This window comes from Chrysochloris asiatica, unplaced genomic scaffold (assembly GCF_000296735.1).
Source record: "Chrysochloris asiatica unplaced genomic scaffold, ChrAsi1.0 scaffold00024, whole genome shotgun sequence".
Classification (NCBI taxonomy): domain Eukaryota; kingdom Metazoa; phylum Chordata; class Mammalia; order Afrosoricida; family Chrysochloridae; genus Chrysochloris; species Chrysochloris asiatica.
In genome coordinates, this window is record NW_006408542.1 from 4,676,852 (window position 1) to 4,685,461 (window position 8,610).

Genomic DNA, 8,610 nt, shown 5'->3' on the forward strand with positions numbered 1-8,610 from the left:
TGCAATAATCTCAAGGGAGATGACTGAGAGTTGAACTAGGCAGCAGTAATAAAAATCAGAAAAGGAATAAGGAGTGGATTAGAAAACTATTTAGTAGGAGCAATTAAAAGTGTGAGGTGAATGACAGGAGATGAAAGAGAAAGATGAATCTAGGTTGGCTGTCTAGTTCACATCCAGATACTTGGGTGACTGGGTAACTGTTATGCATTGAATTGTATCTCCCCAAAAGATATATTGAAATATGACTCCCCAGTACTTATGAACATGACCTTGTTTGGAAATAGGGTTTTTGAAAATGTTATCAGTGATTATGAAGTTATACTGGAATAGAGTTCTTAATCCAATCAGACTATGTCTTTAAGAAACAGAAGAGGCAAAGGCACACAGACAGAAGGATGGCCATGTGAAGATGCAGCTACAACCCTAAGATCACCTGGGGCTACTAGGAACTGGGACAGACAAGAAAAGTTCTTTTCTGAGAGACTTTGGAAGGCACATGGCCTGGCTGATGTGTTGATTTGGACGTCTCACTTTCAGAACTAAGACTAATTTCTGCTCTTAGAAACCACTCCGTTCTTGGTATTTTGCTACAGCAGCACTGGGAAGTGAATACAACCAGGAAACAGGGAGCATTTGTAAAGAGGTTGAAAATGTAGGGTTGTTGGGTTATTATGGAAATAGTATTCCAAAAGGCTGAACTGATAGCTCTTGGGTAGCGGTAGGAGTGGTGAGATGGAAACAGGAGGCTTAGAGCACTGTGAGATGTGTGGCGGGGAGTTAGGGGAACTTCAACTGCATTTGGTTTGTAACCAAAGATGACATAGCTGCCAGACCTGGTGGGATCATCTGGCCTTGAGGTTACTCATGAAATTTAAGATTTAAGGCAGGTCAGGGTCTGAGTCTGACCTCCACGGGCTGTTGAAGTGAGTGGAAGCCAGACTAGCAAAAAGTGACTGCAAGACATCTGTATACACAATGCCATCTAAAAATATACATCAAACATGGGTGCACTGCTGATTCAATGGCAGAATTCTCACTTCCCAGGGGGGAGACCAGGGTTTAACTCCCAGCTAATTACCCTCAAGCACAGCTATGACCAAATCTGTCAGTAGACTCTGTCTACGGGTTCAATAGGATTCCATTTGGAAGACTCCGTCATAAGTCATTTCTGATGTATGTGGAATACTTCACTTGTTTTTTTCAGATTTCATTAATATTACCTTGTATTATCAGTAGCTTTATAAACCCTACCTTTTGTCTTTAGGGGTTGGTAATGTTATGTATAAACTTGCAGCTATATTTTAAAATGTACATACATAAAAAGATAGATCATAAAATTTTACTCTATGGATGAAGAATTGGATGACATTGACATTTTGTCAGTTATAGTACTAACTCCACTTGTGGAAGGTTCTAGATCATCTAAATTATCCCAAGGGATGGGCATGGCATTTCTAGTCAGAAAATTAATGAGAATTGCTTATGTGTTCCTTTACTTTTTTTTTATGCACACATTTGTCTGTAACATCTCATTGATTCCTGAATCTGCCACTGACTTTCTCTAATGCATTTGCGTCCATGTTTTCAAGCTACTGTAATCCCTGATTTAGCTTAGTGGCAGCTATTACCTGAGCAAAAGTATTCTGTAGGTAGTATGCCTTTGAGGTGGTGATTGGAACTTGATCCATAGGCTAAATTATAGCTGTCATATGGGAGGTAGACATACTACTTTCACGTTGGGATTTAGATTATCTATGTAAAGAGGATGTCCTGGGCATTATCACGTAGCAGCAGAAAGGAATCTTGAAAGGAATGCTCTTTTCAAGGCAGTAGAAACACACTTATGGAATGAAACAATTTAAAAATCAGTGTTTGAGTAACACAATCCTCACCCAGTCATTAGAGATAACACCTGTAGCAGACTGGCAGCTTATTTTTGTCAATATTTTTTAATGTTCACAAGATTCCTCCAAGCAGCAACATGAATCTCTCTTTAAATCCCTAACAACCACGCATGGACTTTGTCTCTTTGTGAATATGTAGATTCATTCTGGCATTCTTTTCCAAAAGAAGCCTGTTTCATTCATGTTGAAAATCAGCTCAGGTAGTTATTCTTCATCTTGTATTATCGTGTCTAGCTCATCACTGAATTTTCCAGCAGCTTTAATATTGTGCTTCCTGCTTCTTCAGTTATTTGCGTATTGTATAAGCTAAGTCTGCATTTGAAGCAATGAAGCTAGCCCTTGGTGGCATTGAAGTATTTATGGTAGTCTACTTGTTGGTTCTTCAGGTTTTCAAAAAAGTTTGTGTACTTTTTGTTAGAATCATCAATAACCTCACAGGAATCCTGGATTTGGCCTGTCCAAATCATCAACACCTTTTCTATGTGGCAAATTGGCCTCTTCTTTGTAAAAATTGTTAAATTTATGCTATTCACGCCTCTGTTGTTTTTGTTAAGAGCCATTGAGTCAGTTCCAACCCATAGCGATCCTGTATAGGGTTTCGGAGGAGCAGTTGGTGAGCTTGAATCACTGACCTTGCAGTTTAAACCTACTTTGCAGTCCAGTGCATTAACTCACTCCAAAATCCTACACTTACTGGTAGTGACTGTCAAAATGGTCAATGAGACAATCCTTCCTCACATGCTGTTTTACCAACTTTTGCTTATCATAGGCTTTAATGATCTTCATGGTTATATTCATGTCTAGCACTTCCTTCATTTTTCCTTTTGGATTAGGACTTCCAATGGCATAACTTCTTTTGTTAGGCACATTGTTGAAGATATAAGCCATGCAGGTGGTAAAGCTAGAGAAATGAAAACAATTTGACTTCAAATCAATAACTGATGTTTCTTATGAATACAATCATGCTATAGGCCTGGTCTACAATAAAGTCAGCATCCGTGTCTTAACAGTGAAGTCAGAGGAATAACAGCTGCTGGCTGTCTGTGCAGTTCAATTGTTGTAGTCATTCAAGCTGAAGATTGCCCAAATTTTTATCTGTTATGACTCCCGACACCCACTTCATTGTATACCAGACCATAGTCTGCTCAGTGGCAATGTTTTGAACAATGAATCATAACTTTAAACATCTGTGGGTAGACATCTGAGAATGATAACATCAAAAAATTATATGTTACAGTATTGTATGTAACACATAATATACCTACGTCTCACTTGTTGATGATCTCATTCTCTGATATTTTGAAGTTACAACAGTAGTAAAAAAAAAAAAAAAAATCTACTGATTACTTTGTGCAGTAATGACATCTGTCTGGCAGTGCTGAACACCAAGGTTCAAGGCAAGAATAACACTTATTGTGAAGGTTAAGGTCATGTGTCAGCTTGGGTGGGCCACAATTCTCAGTGCTTTGACAGTTATGTAATGATGTGATTTGACACTATTGTGATGATGTAGTCATCCCCAATTTTGTAATCTGATGTGGTCATCCTCCATTTTTGTGTAATATCAATTTTTACCTAACAAACTGGTCTTTGGAATTTAACATGTCTTTAAGTGAGGAGAGGATTTACTAATGATAAAATATACCAAAAAACAAAAACAGATGATTACATGGGTGGTTCATCATAACTCATACTGAACTGAAACTGACATGGGGATGATGCAGGATGCTGCAGCATTTTGCTCTGTTGTGCCATGAATCAAGGGCTGACTTGACAGCAACTGAGAATAACATACATCAACCAGAAAGGCGGCCAGCAGATCACACATCAATTAATCAGAATATCTCAAAGTTTCTTTTTTGTTGATAATGAAAGCAAAGTGGTGAAAAGTAGGGAAGTAATGAAAATGAATAAGTGCTAATAATTATAAAAGTTTAACTGACTCCTGCTTTGTTACTCAGAAATGATTTCTCAAATCATTTGTAGTAGTGGTAGTAAGATGTATTTTTGGAAGAGATGTTTTTTCTCATATAATCCACCTGCTAATGACCTCTCAAGCTTTCTGATTTTTTCTTAAATGCTATTGGCATGGATATTACAGCTGGACATTTGACTAATTAAAAAGTTAAGCAACTGATAAATATCCCAAAATATACAGCCCTTTTAGCACAAGAATATTGTATTAGAAATACCCAGGGCATCTGGAATTTTAGAGATGAATCATCTTAAATATTCATTATATCTTTCTCTCATGCTTAACTTCCCACAATGAGCTTCCTATAACCCACTACATCAAAGTCTCATAATTTCCCCTTGCTTTCCAGAGCCCCCAACAGCCTGGCTTTATGCTTATCAAATTCATCACGTTCCTCACAATTGCTTAGCCATATGGGAAGACCATATGAACTACTGGTGTGGCACAGTAGGATAAGCACTGGACTGTGAACCACAAGGTCATTGGTTCAAACCCACCATCTGCTCCTTGGAAACTCTGTTCAGGTTCACTATGAGTCATAATTGACTAGACAGCACTTAACAATAACAGCATGGTCAGATCATACTCTCTTCTTTGAAGCTTCTGTGGCCCCACAAGTATTAACTTTGGCCCTTGAGCCAGAGTTATTTCCCCAACATGAAATGAGTTGCTATTTCCCATCTTTTAAAGCCCAGTTTAACTCTATGTCTTCTGGCCCAGAAAGATCTTTCCACATCTTTATCATTTTTCAGTCCAAATTTATTTTTAAATATGTCGAGATGAGAGGCAATGTTATTCCAGAAAAAGTAAAGATCTGAAAGTATGAACAAAGGCTGTAAGTGGAAATACAGTTGATGAGTTGGGAAGATCCCTTTGGTGAAAGCAGAGAAGTTCACAAGAGCAGAGATGTGGTTGAGAATTGCTTTGGATTCAGACAAAGGAGAAAGATTGAATATTTTTGAGAAAGGTAGTAGCATGTGCATTGTCCAATTTTAGAAATGACCATCTGGCAATAGTATGGAAACTGGTGGCAATGAGAAGTACTTGCTAGAGGCAATAACCCAGGTATAGGTTGACTTGTAGTTATTAAGTGCCATTGAGTCAGTTCTGACTGATACCCACCCTGTATAAGTTTGTGAAGAGTGATTGGTGAGTTTGAACCACTGACCTTGCAGTTCAAACTGACCTTTAGATCAAGTATTTACCCAAAAGCACCACACAAGGGGTCCTAGGTTGACTTAGGTCTAGTGTACTGACCATAGGAATGCCGGTGACTGAAAAGAGTCACTGTAACCTGAAAACTCACTGAATTTTTAGGGAGAGGAATATTAATGTTAACAGTACTCTTACAACAACAGCTAACATTTATTGAACACTTAACTGTATTCCAGGCATTGTGCATAACATTTTACATGATCCAGCCTCATGATTACCATGTGGGACTAATTTCTTAAATTTTAAAGATGAGGAAACTGAAGCCTAGAGGGGTTAAGAAACCTGCTCAAGGTCACAGTTGGCTTCAGATCTGGGTCTTAGTTGCTATTAGGTGCTATCCAGTTGGTTCTGACTCAGCTCCAGTTCACTTCAAGATTTCTATCTTAGTTGTAGTGTTTTATGTTCCCTCTGCATGAGAGCTTAGAGTTCAACAAAACAGGAAAGTTTAGATCAACTGAAGTATAAGTTGCATTTCACTACATCAACCAGCTCTGCCCTTCAAGTCTATAGTTATCTTAATATGATATCATAATACGTTACTAGTGGTCCTGAATTAGTGACCTTCCCTCCAGTTTATTCCACCTGCTTCAACTAGTTACCTCCCTAAAGTATAGTTGTGCTTGTCTTGCTGTTCCTGGACATCTAAACTCTTCAAAATCTGGGACCAGTTCATTCTAGGAGCAGTTCATTGAGGAGGAATAGGTCAGCAGCTCCCCTTAAACATGGAGCCTGTCTTGTTACTGGGTCCTTTCTAACTTCTTGTTGTTAAGCGCCATCAGACACAATTTTTTTTAACCTTTTTATTGAGAACTGAGTGACGGTTTACTGAGCAGATCATGAGTTTTACTTTCAACAAATCGTACACTTCATTTCATTTCAAACTATTGCAATCCACTCCATTTAACAACAGCCATCCCACTTCCTCTCTGTGGTTCTTGTTTCCATTTCACAATCCTTCCTATCCTTTCTGAACATGAACTTTTTCTTTAGGTAATGTAACCTTTGGATCTTGAATGGTTGACCATTCCTAGTGAAAATATCTTACTAGTATTCCTCTTCACCCAAGTTAACATGTCTCTACCCTTTAATTGGACTCCTGATGTAGTGCTGTATGGCTAGTACTAGACTGTGAACTACAAGGTCACCAGTTCAAACCCACCAGCTGCTCCTTGGAAACTCTATATAGGGTCGCTATGAGTTGGAACCGACTCTATGGTATTTGACAACAACACTCCTTAATCAGGAGTCCTGGTGTGGCACTGTAGGATAAGCACTAGACTGCAAGTTTGGTTTGAATCGCAAGGTGGTGATTCAAATCCACTAGCCACTCCTCAGAAACTCTATATGGGGTTGCTATGAGTCTGAACTGCTTTGAGGGCACTTAACAACAACAAGCTCTTTAATCAAGGAGTACTGGTAAGGTAGCGGGCTGCTACAAGTTGGGCTACTAACTGTGAATTCAGCAGTTTGAATCTACTACAGGAGAAAGATGGGGCTTTCTGCTCCTATAAATACTTACATCCTTGGAAACCCTTTACAGGGTATCTGTAAGTCAGAATTAACTGAAAAGCATACAATCATCACCCTCACTCTCTCTTTCCTCTCACCCCTGGTAACATCAAAGAATGTTTCTTTTAGCATGAAAATCTTTTCTTTACTTTTTACAATACAGGTCCCATGCAATATTTGTCCGTTTATGATTGACTAATTTCACTTAGCATAATGTCTTCCAGGTTCATCCAGTTTGTCAGGTGTTTTTCAGATTCAAAGTTATTATACGATAGTTTAGTATTCTGTTGTGTATATATGCTAAAGTTGGTTTATCCATATTTCCATTGATGGGCATTTAGGCTGTCTCCATTATTTTACTACTTTGAATAGTGTGCATGTATCTATTCAAGTCATGACTCTTGGTTTTTGAGGCTATATACCAAATAGAGGGATTGCTGAGTCATATAGTGTTGCTATTTCGAACGTTTTGAGGAAGCACCGCAGTGGTTGCACCATTTTGTAGTCTCACCAGTCTCTCCACACCTTCATCAGCATTTGTTGTTTCCTGTTTTTTGGACATTTCTATTAATGCTGAGGTGAGATTAAATCTCATTGTTGTTTTGATTTACATCTTTCTAAGTCCTGGTGTGGCTCTGTGGGTTAATGCGCTAGACTGCAAGATCAGTATGAACTTCTAGGTCCGTGGTTCAATCTCACCAGTTGCTCCTTAGAAACCCTATACAGGGTCGCTATGGGTTGGAACTGACTCTATGGCACTTAAAAACAACAAAACAACAATGGCTAATGAGCATGAGCATTTCTTATATTTGTTGATTGCCTGAAAGTAATCTTTGGTGAAGTATCTGGTCATGTTGTCTGCCCATTTAAAAATTGTATTAACTTGCCTTTTTTTGGTTGAGGTGTTGGAAATTTTCTATAAATTTTAGAAATTAGTCCCATACCTGATTTGTCATTTCTATTTTTGCCCCCTTGTCTGTGGGTTTTCTTTGTATTCTTTTGTATTGATCTTTTGTTTCTCTGGTTACATTTATTTCTAAGTATTTCCTCTTTTGGGAGGCTATTGTAAGTGGTATTGTTTTTCTGATTTCTTTTCAGAGTTACTTTATTAGTGTAAACAAATCCTACAGATTTTTGGCAGGTATAAACCCTGCCAGTACTGAATCTTTCAATGAGTTCCAATAATTTTCTTGCTGTCTTTGGGATTGTTAAGGGAATGCTTTCAATTTCTCTCTATTGAAATAATATTGGCTGTTGGTTTTGTATATATGCCGTGAACTAACTATAATAAGGAATTTCCCTTCTATTCCTACTTTGTTGAGTGTTTATATCAGGAATATTGTTAAGTGCCGTAAAGTCAGCTCCTACTTATAGCAACCCTGTGTAGTGTTTCTGAGGAGCAGCCTATAGGTTAGAATTGTCGACCTGTGGTTCTCAGTCCAGTGCTGATCCTACAGTGCCACACCAGGAATCTGTCTTATTACTTAGGTAACAGGTACTTTAGAAGAATTTATTGTAAAGTGTAAATTGGTATTGTAAGGTGGAAAATTGTCTCTTTATTTATCTGTTTGGCAAGACTTAATTTTCATATACAAGGGAGCGTCAAAAGGTTTATAGAAAAATGGAATTGAAAGATTAAAAAAAATTTTCCATTAAGTTTTTGGTGGACTCTCATGTCAGGTTTCTAATGACAACAAAACCAATCAAACTCTATGCCATTGAGTCTATCCTGACTCATAGCAACCACATATAGTTTCTGAGACTGTAAACTTTACAGATATCTACAGCATCATCTATCTCCCATGGAGTAGTTGGTGGGTTTGAGTTGTGTACCTTTCCGTTATCAGTTTAATGCCCAATCTGCAGCTCCACCAGGGCTCCTTTTCTCATGACAAGAGACCCTCGTATCTGATATATTGTTTTGGAATGAGCTTTAACAAATATAGCTTATTGAGTTATTCTCTCTACAGCTACAAGTATGTGGTATATGTGTGCCTTCTTTGCGGT